At 40.9% G+C, this 17115-nt stretch overlaps 1 long non-coding RNA gene across 1 annotated transcript in view; it reads right to left on the minus strand.

Annotated features, from left to right (window-relative positions):
* Positions 1-1912: 1912 nt before the first annotated feature.
* Positions 1913-17115, minus strand: part of LOC138288543 (uncharacterized) — a 261421-nt gene continuing 246218 nt past the window's right edge. The window contains exon 6 of the long non-coding RNA XR_011202448.1: positions 1913-3021. This is a non-coding gene — a long non-coding RNA (uncharacterized lncRNA). The remainder of the gene's footprint in view (positions 3022-17115) is intronic.

Genomic DNA, 17115 nt, shown 5'->3' on the forward strand with positions numbered 1-17115 from the left:
GCATGTCTTAGACCTCTAGTGATCAATAAATCATTCAACCTTATCTGGTACATTACATAGATGGCACCCAGAGTTTGTTAATCTCAAACGTCCCACAGATCATCAGTACCGTTACCCTAGACCAATAATTCAAAACAGTGGTCCTCTTGATGCTACTCTACCAGGTCATGATCACCTCATCAAAATCAGAGATACTCACCTCTTGAAACTGGGCAAAGTACCACCTACTTCTGTCTGGCGCAAGGAACGCATACCTACCAACCATCTTGACTGAACTAAGAACCCTGGGAGTTATGTACTGCAATATGTCTCTTGCAACACAAGTAAATTGCATTTTTCCACAACTAGGATTCTCCTACATTGTTGATTTGGACCTCATACATCTAGAGGCTGTACCTTGGGTCCCCCTGTATGTACTGTCAATATTCCAATGACGAGGCTGCTAGACTACTCAAATTCATTCCAAGGTTGACTGCATCTTTTCAGCCCCGCACTCTGACTGTCTATGGCTAAATGCAGGTAATTCAGACTTTCTTCTTTTATTACCAGGTGAACCACAGTGTCATCAATATCTTGTTACTACCTAAACTACAGACATTCTCTCGTAGACCGATGCTCCATTCCTGACCGTGTTCTCTTGACCATGCCGCAGTTCAGGAAAAGTGTGTTGGTGGTACTCTCTTTGTATAGCTAATGGTCTTCTAAAAATGACCTTCTATGACCACCAGGAATTCTGGTGGTAAAGAAAATATTGTTTCTAAACATATGAAGTGACAATCCCTCTGTCAAATTAGAAGCTAATGGTGCGTATCGGTAAAGCTACTATTTTACACTTGTAAGTCACACTCCATGAGTAAGCACAAGTATAATATCACCATGAGAGTATTGGAGCATGCCTCTAAACATAATACTGGTCATATTGCATGGTTCAAACCCAGACTCTACCTACCACACATCACAATTGTTATAGCCACTTACTCAGCCACCTGGAGTATGGCAAGTTATGTCCAAGTGCAAATCTAACTGTCACTGCTTTACTCAATGTTTTAAGTTACACCACAAGTCTGACTAAGCATGAAAGATGCATCCCTCAAACTCAAGTATGACAATGCTTCTTTCCACATAGGCCACATTCTGAAATCAGACTCTTCTAATCATGTGCCTTCTTACTCCACAAGCTTGAAGATCTACAATACATTCAAGTACACAGAAAATAGCAAAATCAATCTCTCAGCCAAATCAGAAGTCTACCTTAAGGGAACATGTGGTAAGAATGTTGAAAGCTGATCTATTGCCACTTACAAACAAGCATTTGGAGATAGTTCAGATTATTTTCTTAAACCTCTGTACCATATTCTGGTTAGAGGTGCTAAAGTTTGACCATTGAAGTTACTGACAATCTTCACATGAGAAGGAGTCTCCTTTTGAATTTGCAGAACAAAGACTATTTGCTCCCAATTTACTTCTCAGCTATTGGAGGAAACAATATGCTTGGTGTATTAGATCCCTCAAACAACTTAGTTAAAAACAAAAAACCGTTAAATATACCTCGATACACTAATATTGATTTAAATCAGAATGACCAATGTCTTTTTTACTGTGGCCCGTTTTTTTTTTAATGAATTAAGCAACAAACAATGGCAAGCGTCCCACTCAGTGCTTACACAGATCAATATTCTGCACTTCAAGAACATATGTGAAAATACACGATTATAAGCGATCCTTTAATATGTAGGCAGATCGAGATATTGCCTTCAATGCTTTTTATTTTAAACCAATACAGTATGTGTTGAGTTGCTGATATTTTTTTGAAGATGAAATAACACTATTCTTGCATTAATATGCTTAATTTCCTAATTACTGAGAACAAAATGTAGGTTTTATTAAATACTCAAAGGTTTTTTCCCTGTGCTGAATCTTTCCCCCCAAACGTATACGGCCTCTCTTATGGTCTGTGCTCAAATTGGTATTTGTAAATTATGTTCCAAAAGTACTTAAAACAGATAAAGGCCATGTTCTTCCGCTCAAAGAAACAACCAACTGAAGTTGGTACAACACTTGCTGAAAGTCAATACATTTGAAGATACATTAAGTGTTAAGAACCAAGCTCAAAGAAAGAAGATAGCTGAACAGAACAGAGACAATCCCGCATGACCTGTGTTCCCCAGCAATTCGACTTTGTGCTTTTCTCTCAACAGATGTTGGATGATTTCTTAGTAATCTAGATTTTATCTTCCTTCAAAATTCTTTTGCTACCTAAAAAAAGGACATGCATGCAATAGTCTTCCCATCTTAAGTAAAACCGAAATTTTGTAGTTTTCCAAATCGCAATTATACAGATCTTCTAATGTTGTCAATAAACCATCATTGATGATTAACATACAAATCATTGTCACTTTGTAACTCCTTTATTTCCTCCGATCAATGAGTGTATTTTCATACACGCTCACTGTAAAGTGCACTTCTGTCTCAAAGCCTTACATATAACAAATATAAGATATAATCATTATAATATGTAGACTATTAATTACACGGTATATATTATGTGTATATAAACATGTCATAAATATAAGAAATGTTTCGTTCAAAAACACTTCACGCACGCTGCTGGACTATAAATAAAAGAGCGAAATATTATTAACGAAGCACAAAAAAAATTATAGGACTTGAAATTTGAAACTCGTCCAAAGAAATCCTATATTGCTTTTTCTTCTTTTATAAAGTTAATGACCATTGCAGGGTAAGAGAAAAACACTTCATAATGCTATCGTTTTCAGAGGAGTTTCAATTTAGGGTGTCTCTCACTAGATACAGCAGTGTTTCAGTTTTTCTAGTGGCCTGGGGCACGGAAACGTTGGACACGACACGGTCGTCCTGCTTGACAGAAGCATTCATTTACGCCTTATATTGCATCTCATCAACTTGCAGATTACGGAAATATTGTTTATCTGTGGTTTGTGCATCATTAGTCACTGGTATCCATGAAAACTAAATTGCCTTCCATTTTGGCCAGTCAGTGTGCTGAAAAAAAAAAAATATTTAGTTTCATAATGGTTAATAAAACAAGCTCACATTTACAAAGTCCTTTCTCAGTTGAAAGCAAGAGAAAACAAATCAATGTTTGTTTGTTTTATTGGAATAAAAGATGACAGGAAGCTGTAGGTTTTGGAATATCTAGAAAAAGTTCTTATTTTTCAAACATCATGCGTCATTATTTTATAAACTGAATGATGAGTGGCAAGAGATTTAAAAAATATAACATTACTGATTTGGTATGCCTGCCTGTTTCCCACAGAGTTTCGTGTTTCAAAAGGGAGTTTTCAAACATTTTGCACTAGTGCTTTGAAGAAGCACAGTTTTCTCAGCACCCATCTCATTACAAGACAAATGATGGGGATAAACACGCCCTATGAAAGGGACAGAGAAAATCACTGTGGGTCCAAACTGCTGCCATTCACAAAAAGGGATGAGGACGTTTTCAGAATAACCACCCAGTAGGACAGAGGTGTGTTATGGGAACCCAAGCTAGTCTCCAGCCATTTGCGCAGAATGTGGATGTGCACCAGGACACCAAGCCTTTGGAAGTACGCCGGTAGAGGTTGAAGGCAGTGCTTAATTTGTAAATAAAAACGTGCTGGTGCCCAAAGCCCTCCTCTTAAACAAGCGACTGCTGCAATTAAATGTGGGAACACGGAATACTGAAGCGGCGTAATCCTGAAGCCATCTCTGGCCTTTTCAATCCATATAAAGCCACTCCCTGCCCCTTCAGCTCACTCTTGCAGCTTTCTACTTTCTACCTTTGTGACGCTTTTTTGTTTTTCCCCTTCTTTCGTCTTTCCAATATGTGTCTTTTGCTCGCAGTAAATGCTTGAGACAGAAGCGTAAGCCCCGGCCCTCAAAAAAAGAGTGCAGGTGCCCAGCACCGGAAACATCAAGCACTAATTAAGCACTGGTTGAAGACCTCCTTAAGTAGTAAGCCAAAGGTCGGGGGACAGTCCAAGACTGCACAACACTTCAACAAGGGTTTCGCACTCACCCAGCAAAGGCTGAGGGTGTCACATCGCTCTTGCTCTAGTAAGAACGTGACAGGAAAAATAAACATTGTTAAAGTGTTGTGCAGAATGTATATAATGAAAATACTACGATCTTCGATTTTCGAAAAACATGTTGCAATGCCATACTAATGGCAGATTGCGTGCACTACATACGTGAAAATTAATTATAAACTACATGTAAAAACATTTAATTTACGAAATGCTTGTGAAAATGCATTGACGAAAAATATATATGTAAATATTTTTTTTTAAACTTAATTTTCAAACACAGAAACATAGCCCAATCCTAGACAGTTATGCACCTCTTTGTTTGCAAATGTTTTTCACTCCTCCCATTTGTTTTATACGTTTTTGCTAGAAATATTTAACATCAAATTCTTTTTAGAGACATACTACAATTGTTCGCTTCTAAAATTAATGTGTTTTGATACAACTGCTGGTAGGGCTACAGAGAGCAAGTCATCACCAATAAAAACACACACAGCAAGGGGCTTTTTGGTCAGCCCCCGTCAAGAACTGCTTGAAGAAAGTGTCATTCACATTTTGGATCAGGTTAGTATTTTAGTCACCATTAACTAACAGGTCTGTTAGTCTGCCTACCTAAAGAGAGCCTCAGATTGCAGTGTATTGGGGCAATTTTGGCACCTATTACAGGTTTTTTTTAATCTCCGGTCAGAAGGCAAAGAACGTATAGCAAATTATTTTTGAAGTATAGAAGTTGTATGTAGGGGAACAGCTAAACACTACCTCATACTTAGGATGTCATACATATCGTAATGCATATAAGCAATTCATGAATTTTTGAAGTTTATGCTTTATTGCATAATTACTTAAAATTATTGCAACCGTACAAAAGGAAATGTTAAGAACACCATAAAACAATTAGTACATTCTTGCTTTCTTTGTGGTTGTTTAGGCCAGACAAGCCCTATTCATGTGTTGATCGTCTTGTGATGTATAGTCATACATGCTGTGTCAATAGTGAGTTACTGACTGGTAACTTAGACGTTTCTCAAAGGGGATCTAGGTGAAACATCAGAAAGCGTTTTTATTTTTTTGACTAATAAAATATAAATAGTCCAGTCCACAGGTGTGGTATGCAGACTGCAGTTGGCGGGAATGCTGCAGCCATTGCTTATAAGCCCGGAGCTGACCGTGTTCATTTCCTATGACAGCCAAGGGCTTGTTTTCTCATCTTGGTTTTTTGTGACATGTTTTAAGGAGTGTTCTGTTTTTAAAATAAATTTCGCAAAACATGCCATGTCTTGTGGAGTCAATCCTTTCAGACTAAACAGGATAGCCTGCCGGCATGTTCTGATACCACTGGCGTTGAAAATGTTTTTCAGATACAGCTTTCTCCAGGTTAGTAGAGCGGGGCAAATACAAAGGAAGTGTATGAAGTCCTTCCGGTGATGAGCGCAAAATCTGCATCTTCTGTTTGTGGGTCTAAGCCATTTTGGTTTGGCTTCTAATGAAGGTAGTAGTCCGAGTCTTGTGTGTAGCACCTTTATTTTTAGGTGATGTTTTTAATATTTATGCCATGTAAGGCTGTGCTGTTGGAGCCGTACATGTGTTAATTGTCATCCAAGAGTGTGATCGATTTCGGAACTTGTCTTTGTCCTTCCTCCAGGAGAGCATCTTGATTTGTTTGTAATTTAGTAATTGCTTGAAATGTTTATGGGGTAAAGACTTTTGCCATAGCTCCTCTGCCTGCAGATGCTTTATGGCTGAAGCAATTCTCTTTAGACATGGATTTGAGACTTCCGCCCGGTTTGTGTTGATTTCCTCCCAAATCAGTGCCTTTAGTGTGTTTGGTTGGGCCAGTCTTAATAAGGAGGCATATTTGAGCAATGTCCTGTTTTGTGCTAATCCTTGGTCTTGTAATCCAAATTCCAATCTAATCTGCGCTGGCGAGGAGCTGTGTGGAAGGGAAGGCGAAAGTCTTTGCTTTGCGCAATGTTCATGAAGTCGTTAAGCTTACCTGGAAATATTTCCAAACCGTATGTCAGGGCTGGCAGGAATTTTGACGTGATCACTGTAAGGAGTGGACACCAGGTTGGGTTTTGTAGTTTTAAAGCCAGGGATAGGACTGATGCAAGTAGAGACGCCAGCCTCGCTTTCAGGGTGTTTAGGTTCAGGTGATGCGACCAGATATTGAGCCAGAAATGTATTACTTCCAAAATAGTGTACATCATGGGGACAGGGAACTCTAAAGTATTTCACAATGAATAACTGAAAAGTGAAGCTTTGGGTTTTGAACAGGATTATCACAATGTAGAGTTTTGCAGACTGTTTTGGTGATTAGAACCTCAGCAGTACACTTGTAAGGTTACTACCTGTGCCTGGTAAAAAAGGGCTAAAAGTTTGTGAGACAAGTAAAACTTTGGTGCAGGAATTTCAGATGTGTAGAATCAGCTTGCTGGGGTTAGAAAAAGGAAAGCCCTTAAATTGTACTGGTTATTCATGCAATAACGAGAAATGGGCTGCCCAGTGATCTTTTGTTTGGATTTAGTTAATGGAATGGGAAGGGGACAGCACAACAACACAGTAACTTGTGTAAACCAAGGTTAAGAAAAGCGGTAGAGCACTTGAACAATGTTTATTTTGAAGCGTATCTCTCCTGAACATTGTGGAGCAGCTGATACAGGCACATTAGTGATTGATACCATTTTGGAGGTAAGAAAGACAATAGCTTTCTGAAATGGGCCATTGAGGTAAGTAAATCTCCATAGATGTAAGTTTAAGTTGCCAGGTATGGCCATGAAGGGTTGCTCCAACTAATGCCTGGCATCTGCTGCTACCTGGTGGATAAGGTTAGCCTCAAAATAGAAGGATTATGTTAATGCAGACCGTAATCATGAAAAATAACTGAAAATAGCCCATGAGTGTTTGTTTGGTGACTCAAAGAAAGTGTGAAATCATGTTTCCTGTATTAGGAGGGGTGTTACATACTGTGGAGCGAAAGGTGATGGTGTTATTTCTAAAAGCGAAATTGGATTGTGTGTTAGATGATTAGGGGAAAAGATTGCAGGGCTTGAGAACATAGCCGTTTTCCCATTTATATGTGCAATCCTGAAGTGAGAGTTCTGCAAACCGTTGATAGTTAATTACACAAAACTGGCAAAAATAAATGGTAGACAGTGGCAAAATGTAGGCAAAACAGATGGAATTTCCAGCGAGTGGATAAAGGCGTGATCATTCAGGTAACAAGAAAGCGATTAAAGTAGAACCCTCTTCCAAAAGCATCAGATTAATTAATTATCTGCACAGCCGTGTTTCTTGTCTGATGAAAGGGCCTTCTGTAGCATCTCTGAGCACTGTAGATTTCGTCAAATTTGATATGAGTGATGTTCTTAGGCAACTTGCAATGTTTCATACATCTATTTGAATGGTGTTAAATTTGAGTGACATTTATAATTCTGGAAGGGGAGAACTTGTGTCAATGAAGTTGAAAGTGGTAATTATTTTAGAAGCTAGAAAGCTTTCCCTGCTGATACAATGTGGAGAAAAGAAGACAATTATAAGTCAGAAGGGGAATTTTGTTTATTCAGCTTCTCTCTGTACAAGTGAGGTTTTATTCTAAGTGCAGTGAGCAAAAGGTAGTGTTATCTGAGTGTGGACATGACCAAAATTGTGTTTGTGGAACTTTCAAAACATAACAACTTATAAGGTATAGTCTATATTGTTGCCCACTCATGAACATGACAGATGGTTTAAAATCACTACAATAAAAAAAAAAAAAAAAAAAAAAAAACACATGAAAATGTGTTCCGCTCAGAAAATAAAATAAGAAGGGGTTTTCTGCCAGGCAATATGGAAAGGTTTTCTCAGAGTATGTACATTAAAATGAATGTGATTGAAAGTATAATTTAACTATCTTGAGATACCCTAATGCATTTAAAATGCTTATGTTATTCATATTTGACAGCTTGTAAGGATTCCCAAAGCAAAATATTAAATACCATTTTCTTCTTTTTATCCCTGGTTAAAATAATTAAAACACATTATGTGAAGTGTTTCTTTAGGGGTCCCATGCTGATTAACATAAAATGTATATGGTTCATCATGAATAGCCATCTGTTACTTATTTGGGGTGTTTCCAATGCAGAATATTAGACTGTTTTGGATTCTTGAATCATTGTATGTTATAAGGTTATGAAGATAGAGATTTACAACTGTGAATATTAAAAAGCACATTCAAAATGTTGTGAGTCCAGCCCATGTTATAGGTAATCCACCAAGTTCAATAAAGTAGCAGGTTAATTATTGTGTGAAAATCTCACCAATTTAGTGTTTGGACAAATGAAAGTTGCAGGGAGATGAGAAAATGCTCACAACAAGGAGTCTCATAATAGAAATTAAAGCAGCTGATTGGGACAGATTGAAAGCACGCAGTGCACTCAGACAGCAGTTAAGACAAAGCTCAGGTCTCGCCTTCAGGTTTTGATTTTTTTAAACTGCAATTGAGCTGGTTGAACATATTCTTCACCCCTACTGCTCAAGTGTTGGTTTGATGTGAAGGAGCCAAATACTTAAAATACAGGGCAGGCAAGGAGTTAAGTGACAAACTATATCAATTTAAAAAAAGGCTTTATTTCGGCCTAACCCAAAAAAGAACATAACATATTACAAAAGATGGTTAAAAACAAGCAGAGATAATAAAAAACATACACACCAAGATTAACCCTTTCACTGCTAGGCCTTTCCCCCCCCCAGTGCTAGACCCTTTTTTGGCTATTGGAGTAGTCTGTGCTTAGGCCCCTGGAGGGGAACGATAAATTAGCCAAAATACAGCTACATTTTGTTTTTTCAGGGGGGGGGGCGGGAAGGTGGGGGGTGGGAAGAGTGCTGGAAAAGAAAAAAAATCAGTTTTGTTCCCTGAAAATTTAATCAATGAAGGGTTTGCTGGGCTAAAAATCAAAATCTTCCCAGATTTCAGAAACAGGCAGAAACAACATTTTTTTCAACACAGTTTTGGCATTTTACTGGGACACAGCCCTTTTTTTTATGTTTCAGACTCCTTCCACAGTTAGTGGTAGAAATGAGTGTGAAATCAATGGTGGAACCCAGAAAGTTATATACTTTTGAAAAGTAAACATTCTGAATTTAATTTAGCAAGGGGTCACTGATGTAGAGCCTTTAAGGTTTTCCCCAGTTGAAATTAAAAAATATTGAAATTAAGTTGAAAAAGCAGCTAATTGTATCTACATTTTTATCTGTAACTTCTAAGTATGTCTGATTTTCAAAGGCACTATACAGTTACGTCCCCTGGACCCTTCTGGTTGTGGGGATATACAGAGCTTGTAGGTTCACCAAAAAACCTAGGTACCCAGAGCCAATAACTGAGCTGCACCTTGCAATGGTTTCTCATAGTGTACCAGATATACAGTAATTCATTTGATAAAATATAAAGAGTGAAAAATAGCTATGAAGAAAACCTATGTATTTCTGAAATGGGCACACAATAGTACGTTTGGAAGCAATGGTTATTTACACATTTCTGAATTTAGGGTTATCCATATTAGCATGTGACTTAGAGGGCATTTCTCAAAATGACTTTTCTTACATGCTGTCTTACATTTGGAAGGTGCAAAAGCAAAGGAAGACAATTGGTAATAACACGTGTTCTACCATTCTGTGTTCCCCTACGTCTCCTGATAAAAATGGTACCTCACATGCTTGGTGTTCACAACAGGAAATGGCCCAAAACACAACGTGGACAGAGCACATTTTTTCCACTAAAACTTGACTCTTTTTTTGCAATGTGCCTAGCTGTGGATTTTGGGCTCAATTCAGACAGCATCTAAGGAAACCTAGCAAGCCTATACATTTGTAAAAGCTAGACACCCAGAGAAGTCCAGGGTGGGCTGACTTGTGTGGCTCTCACCAGGTTCTGGTACCCATAATCCCTTGCAAACCTCAACATTTGCCTAAAAACATATTTACTCTTCATTTCTGTGATCGAAAGTTCTGGAATCTGAGGAGAGCCACAAATCTCCTTCCACCCAGCATTTCCCCTCCCCCACTCTCAAGTCTCACAATAAAAATAGAAACGGCCCAAAACGCAACATGGATACATCACATTTTTCTACCCAAAACTGACTCATTGTCCCTAGCTGTGGATTTTGGGCCCAAGCTCAGCCGGAAACTAAGCTGGGGAAACCTAGCAAACCTGTACATTTTTTTAAACTAGACACTGAGGGGAATCCAAGATGGGGTGACTTGTGTGGCTCTTACTAGGTTCTGTCACCCAGCATCCCATGAAGACCTCACAAGTCGTCTACAAAAACACATTTTCCTCACATTTGTGATGGAAAGTTCTGGAATCTAATGGGAGACACACATTTCCTAACACCTAGTGTTTCCCTAGGTCTTCCAATAAAAATGCTACCTCATTTGTGTGGGTAGGCCAAGTGCCCACACCAGGGAAGGGCCCAAAACTTATTGTGGACACATCAAAATTATCTATCACAAAACTACCTGTTTTTGGAGGGTGGGGCACCTGTGTTTTTGGTCCTGGGCTAGGCGTCTATCAAGGGAAACCTATCGAACAGACATTTCTGAAAACCAGATACCTGGGGAAGACCAAGGAATTGTGGCTTGCATGGATCCCCAACATTTTCTTACCCAGAATCCCCTGCAAACCTCAAACGTAGCTAATAAAAAAAAAACACAAAAAAACCAACTAATTTTTCTCACATTTCTGTGTTGGATCACCGGAACAGCACACATTTCCTATCACCCAGCATTCCCCTTGGTCTCCCATTAAAAATGATACCTCACTTGTGTAGATGGGCGAAGTGCCTGAGACAGGGAAGGGCCAAAAACTTGTAGAAATTGAGAGGGGAACGAAAGTGGGTCCAAAAGGGCAGTTTTTCCCATACGTTTTTAAGCTGACTCTACTTTGGGGCAGAGTTCTTATCAGTTTAGATGGGGCAATGCTGGGTGGTAGGACTTTTGTGGATTCCTGCAGATTCCGTTAAGTTTCCATCACAGAAATGTAGGGAAAATGTGTGATTTCAGTTGGAGGTTTGCAGGGCATTGTAGGTAAGAAAACGGTGTGAGGTGCATGTGGAAGCACACCACCCTGGACTCCCCCAGAGGTTTAGTTTTCAGAACCCAAGTCCAAAAAGTGCAGCCACTCACCATTGCAAGTGGGACGATATTGGGAGCTATCCAAGCTGTTTTGGCCCATATATAAAATCAAAACCCAAAAGAGTCAAATGTCCTTTTGCTTGCCATTGGGATGAGATGCTTTAGTCCGTGGGGGGGGCAGTAAGACTGTTCCCCCATCATTAGGGGCTGGGGCATAACCATGCCCATGGTGGTGAACAGCCCCACCCCTCTTTTTTTTTTTATTCACTATTGTCTTGTGGGCTGTCTGCCCGCCTCACCACCCCGGGGGTTGATCAGGTGTAATTACCTCCACCTGGCTCCTGGAGGGGGCAGAAAGACTGTGTCCCCATTTATTTGAGGTGGGGGTATGGCCGTGCCCATGGTGGGCCACCCCACTCCTCAAAAAAAAAAAAAAAAAAAAAATACTCGCCGACATCTAGTGGGCTTTCTGCCCCACCCGTAGATGTCTTTATAAAACAACAAAAAGAGAGACAATCCCTGGTGCCTAGTGGGCATTTTGCCCCCCTCCCTCGGTGGGGGGGGAAGAGTTTGAAGGGGGAGAAGGAGACAGATCAGGAACTACTCCTCCATCTGCGACACAGGGGGGCAGAGAAACTGTGCTGATTTTTGGGAAGGGTGGGGCCATTACAACACCCATTCAGGTGAGGCCCCACCCCTAGAAGTATTTAAAAAAATCCCTGCTGCCTAGTGGGCTTTCTGACCTCCTGGGGTGTGCAGATAGGGGCTACTGCCACCAGTGGGGGCAGAAAAACTGTCAGATTTTTGGGAAAGGTGGGGGCATTACAATGCCCATTCAGGGCAGCCCTCACCACTAGATGTATATACAAAATGAATCCCTAGTTCTTAGTGAGCTTTCTGCCTCTCAGAGGGGGCTGATATCCGGGGGCCAGAAAGACTGATTATGGCCAAAAGCAACAGGGGGGAGCAAAAGCCCTTGCCCAAGGGGCCACTCCCCCCCTCCTTGATGTCTGGTGGGTGGATCCCTGCTTGAGGATCACCCTCCTGATGAGATTCCAGAGCAGGGATCCACTAGTGAAGCGTACCATTGGAAAGGGGAGAGTCACCACTTTCTATTGGTACCTCTACTATCTGCGTCGGTGCTCAGGGGACTGAAACATCCCCCTGAGCACCGAGGAAGTTCAAATGAAATGAGCTGAGGGGCTACTGCTCATTTCACTTTTGTGTGCGGATCATCATTTCAGTGAAAACTGAAAATAGCCTGTGGAGCTGGGAAAGCTCTTTCTCAGCTCCTGAAGCTGTTTTTAGATAAAGAGAAATCCTGCTGCGTCAACAGAAGAGGGATTTGGTGGTATTTACATCCTTAGCACATGACCACCGTGACTAAGGACGTAATTGTTACGCCCTCATATAATGGTATGGGTTAAACAGGCTGGTTACACTGCTACATAATCAACACAACCTTGCATATGACTGTTTTCCTTAATTCTATAAAAATGAAATAAGTAAAACAGACAAAATAAAGTGACCAGTGTCATTCAAAGTTTGACGCAATCTGGGTTCAAACTGGAAGTATTGGTACAAGATGAATTAAATGTAAGAGATCATCGCTAGCATGCTTCTTAAATGAGCTATATATTTTTTGTCTTACTCTCCACATTGCCAGCAGGTAGCAAGTGAATGAAAAAATCAACAGTTTACTGGTGTCCGCTCTTAATAACCTTAGAGCCTCTTTACGCTCTCTGACACACACATTCCATCACAACGGGAGTATCCAGAATCTATCCGGATTTCTAGCCCATTTTGCAGTAAATGAGTGAAGAGGGAGGGTCCCATCCAAAAATAGCAGGTGCAGGCTCCTACCTAACCGTGGCTCAATCTCATCTGGAAAATCCACTCTAATATAGTGATCCTTGACTGAAAGAAAGACATCAGCCAAGGAGCCTGATCTTCCCTATAGATGTGAGGATTCTTTGTGGTCAGTAGGCTGCTTTAATGTTTGGCTTGGAAATTGAGCCATCTTCACCATACGCTTGCCTTCTTAATTTCTGCCAATGTAGCCGTCACAGATTTAAGCCAAGTAATGTTGCAAGCATCCGCGTAGCTGAGTAAATCAATTAAATCTAGCCGTGGAACTCTGGGGTAGGCTAGGTTCTCCTCCAGTACAAAATGCGATGCAGTCCTATTTTATCCGATAGGGCTCTAAGCCCAAGATCCAGGTGGAATGGTATTAAGGGGGTACTTATGGTGACCTCTACTAGATGGCACATAAATAGATTATCTGCTCGGTCTAGCCTGGGCACATTCATATGTTCCCACAGCTCAGTACCATAGGGGACTATCCCTAGAGCCTGATGATCATAAATCTGTAATGCCGGATGTGCAGGATGAACTGTGAACTACAGGACATCTTGATAATTCCTCCTGCCACTTGCTCCAATTTAAGCTTGTGTTGTGTACAATGAGCTTGCCACTCAAGGTGCTCTGTTGATGTAATTGCCAATATGCAAAAGTGTGCACTTGCTCAAGTGGAGTACCTGAAAGTGCTGGGTTACCCCTAGTCGCTTGTCCTGGATTCAGGACCATGAACTCGGCCTTGACCACATTTATTTCCAGGACCCTCTGCTTACAGAAACACTCAAAGCAATCCAGGATTTTCTGCAGAACCATGGGAGATTTTCAGAAAAGAAGGGTGTCATCTTTGAACAAGCCAACCTGAGTGCGTCATTTTTGCACTGGTCTAAAAAGTTTGTGAGACCGTTGTTTTAGAGCATAAATATCGCAGAGCAGTGCTGCATTCTACCTCATGCGATACTCCGGTCTTGGCGCCTCTGTGCGTATGATCAGATTGGTTGGTACCACTGAAGTCATTGCACACCAGCCGTGGTGTCTCATTCCCAGGAGGTGCTGCAGTGGTTACATTTTGTTTGCAAGCCGGATTGTGTGGTGCGACTCAAGTCATCACACACCGGAAGTTATGCCTCATTCCACGGAGACACAGTACTGGAACTTGTCATGTGCAAGGGGGATTGTCTCGTGGGCTTCCAGTCATCGTGCACAAGACGCTCTGCCTCATTCCAGGGATGCACGGCATTGGTAACATTTTGTGAATGAGTGGAATTGTTTGGTGCGACTCAAGTCATTGCACATCAGACGTTGGGCCTCATCCCAGGGAGGCCCTGCATTGAGCACTTTGGTTGTGCATTTAGGAAGTGTAATGCAACTCCGGTCATCACACACAAGACCTTGTGCCCATACCAGGAGGTCATGGAATTTGGTAAACTCTTCGTGTGCAACCAGGACACTAGGGTAGTCCAATTCATTGCCCCCCAGATGTGGTGCCTCCTGTCCTGGGAGGTGCCAGATTGGCACCTATCTGAAGTGAATTGTCTGGCTTGACTGGGCACCACTGTGAACAGCGTGTCCCAAGGCAACCTTCCCCCGGTGCTTTGCAGACCGGGGCCCATGCTGGAAGACCGGTATGGAGACCACTGAGTGAACTTCAAGTGGGGACCAAACCTCCATTTACGATTGTTGTCTGATCAGCCAGTCTTTCTTCCTCTGTACCTTTACCCCGGGATCCTAAGTGTAGCCACTGGCCACAAGCAAAATATTATCAAGGGAAAGGAGGCATAATTTTGAACTCTGTAGGGGCAGGATTTAGTTGGGGGTGGGGGAAGGTTTGGGTCCAAGAGGATCTGCAAACTCATTTACACCTGACCTGCTGGCTGTTAGATCATCACATTAGGGTGCTGGAAGCGATTATGTGAGAGTGCATGTATGCTAATGTTAATGATGTCCCTAGCACCGCATAGCGGTGTGGAGTGAGTGTCACCGTGTGGTAGCATTTCCGTTCACATTGTTTGCAATAGCGGTTGACATTGACGTTTACTGGTGAAGCCTAGGCCACAAGCTATTTCAAAAGTGCTATAATTCTCTGTATATATATTGCTGCTATCGCTGGAAACCACAATGCATTTGACAAATATTTTATATTGAGCTGGGGTGCTCGCTGGAGTGGGTCTCGTGCTGCCAGCTTAGTAGTACCGCTTGTTGGTGGGGGGATAGAAAGTATAGTTTTTCTCACATGTACATACTGCTGATGTTGTATTAACACTGGTGGGCCTTGTGTTATTAGTGAGCTTTCTGAATGTAATTTATGACAAAATGTACATGATGTTCATGTGGTAATTCATGTGCGTTGAACACAAACTTTATAAACGTACATATGGGAGTTGTAGGTTCTGCCTGGCTAGGACCTTGCCTCAGCCAACCAGAATGTGCCGCCTTCATTACTCTCCATGAGAGATTCTCAGAGTAGAACTCATTTTTTGTATAACCTTTCAAGTGCATAAGTTCTGATGGGTTTGATTTTCAAAACACAAATGTCTACTGAATACTCTTCTCTAGTATAGAATTTATTGTACCATTGTACAGGTACACAACAAACAAAATAGTGTTGTTTCTGAGGCATGTGTGTGTGTAGTGGACACATGGAGCAGGTACAGAAAGCAAAGTATCAATCATGACACGTGGTACAGACTGCAAAATACTTAGAATGCCCTTTACTTGGAGGAGCATCAAGGCATACATTTGATAAATCAGGAACCGAAGCAAAGAAAAGGCAGGGCCTACACAATACATATGCTGATGTACACACAAATATATACTACTATTGATCAATGACAGTTTACCCTGAATTACCATCCCCCATGAGTCATCTGGGAGTGACTCTACAGCTATCTATTTGTACGCATCTGCCATACATTCTACAGTTTCTTTATCACAATCAGTTGAGGCAAGGCATAATCACCTATAAACAACACATACAGCTTTGTCATGTGCGCATAATCTCTGATGCTGCCACTTTTTGTGGATCTCATATGAAAAAACACAGGTCACTCTAGCACCGATTTGTATAGGACATCATCCTCTAAATCGTGTCTCTAAATCATCTAGTTTTTGATCAAGAGCAGAGGATTAGGTGCTAACTGTTTAAGATCTGCTAATATGATGTACAAGTGAAAGGACAGGAATAGATGAAAGGCCCTGCAATCTGAGTAAATTAAGTTTAATCTATGAATAATATTTTATAGTAGTGCACTTTCTGTTGATGTAGGCAATTATGCCATCTTGCCAAGCATCATAGCTTTGCCTTAAGATGATATCTAATCCATGTGGCTGGCACCCACAGACAATGTAGTTGTTATGGAGGGGAGCTCACAGTGCACAACAGTGTTCTTAGTTTTACAAGTATCCTTCACCACCTGAAAAGTCTTGGTTTTAGCTTCTTTCTAATCGGAAGTAGAGGATGACTTCTGGAAGGGCAGAGACAAGATTGAGAACAAAACACTGGCAAACCTTTTGAAAAGACCGTGATGTGTGCTGATGCAGACTTTCAAAAATAACCCGTGTATACCTTCAGGAACTCACATTTGACTTGTTTGGGTATTGGTCTATAATCTTTTGGCATTGTAGGATGCACACTAGTGTAGTCTTGTGCTTGACACCTTTGGCATACATCAGGCTATCACTATAGCCCTGAACTCCCTGTGCAGCAGAGAGAACTTCTGCTCAAATAGATGTCAAGGTGTTTGTATCAAATTAATATAAAATATAACATTTATCAAAAAGGTGGTTAAATAAATATTGCTGAGCTCAGTGACATTTGGTGGCAGCCAGACATTAGGTCATGCTTGGAAACAAGAAACACACCAGTGAGAACTGCAGTACCGTTGTTTAACGTTGTTGGATCTGCTTTCTCATCACAGTGAATGTTTTTTTTTTTTTTTTTTTTGCCAAAACTACTATGCATGCTCAGATATGCATCGCGTATTAGGAGATTGTGAAGCACCACGGTGCAGGATAGATGATTCAAAGTTATTGTTATTCCACAGATGGTACATTCCAAGGATATTGCTCAGAGTCTGACTCATGCTCAGTCCATTTCTTTTTGTGTGATCTG

This window comes from Pleurodeles waltl, chromosome 4_1 (genome assembly GCF_031143425.1).
Source record: "Pleurodeles waltl isolate 20211129_DDA chromosome 4_1, aPleWal1.hap1.20221129, whole genome shotgun sequence".
In the NCBI taxonomy this organism is placed as follows: Eukaryota; Metazoa; Chordata; class Amphibia; order Caudata; family Salamandridae; genus Pleurodeles; species Pleurodeles waltl.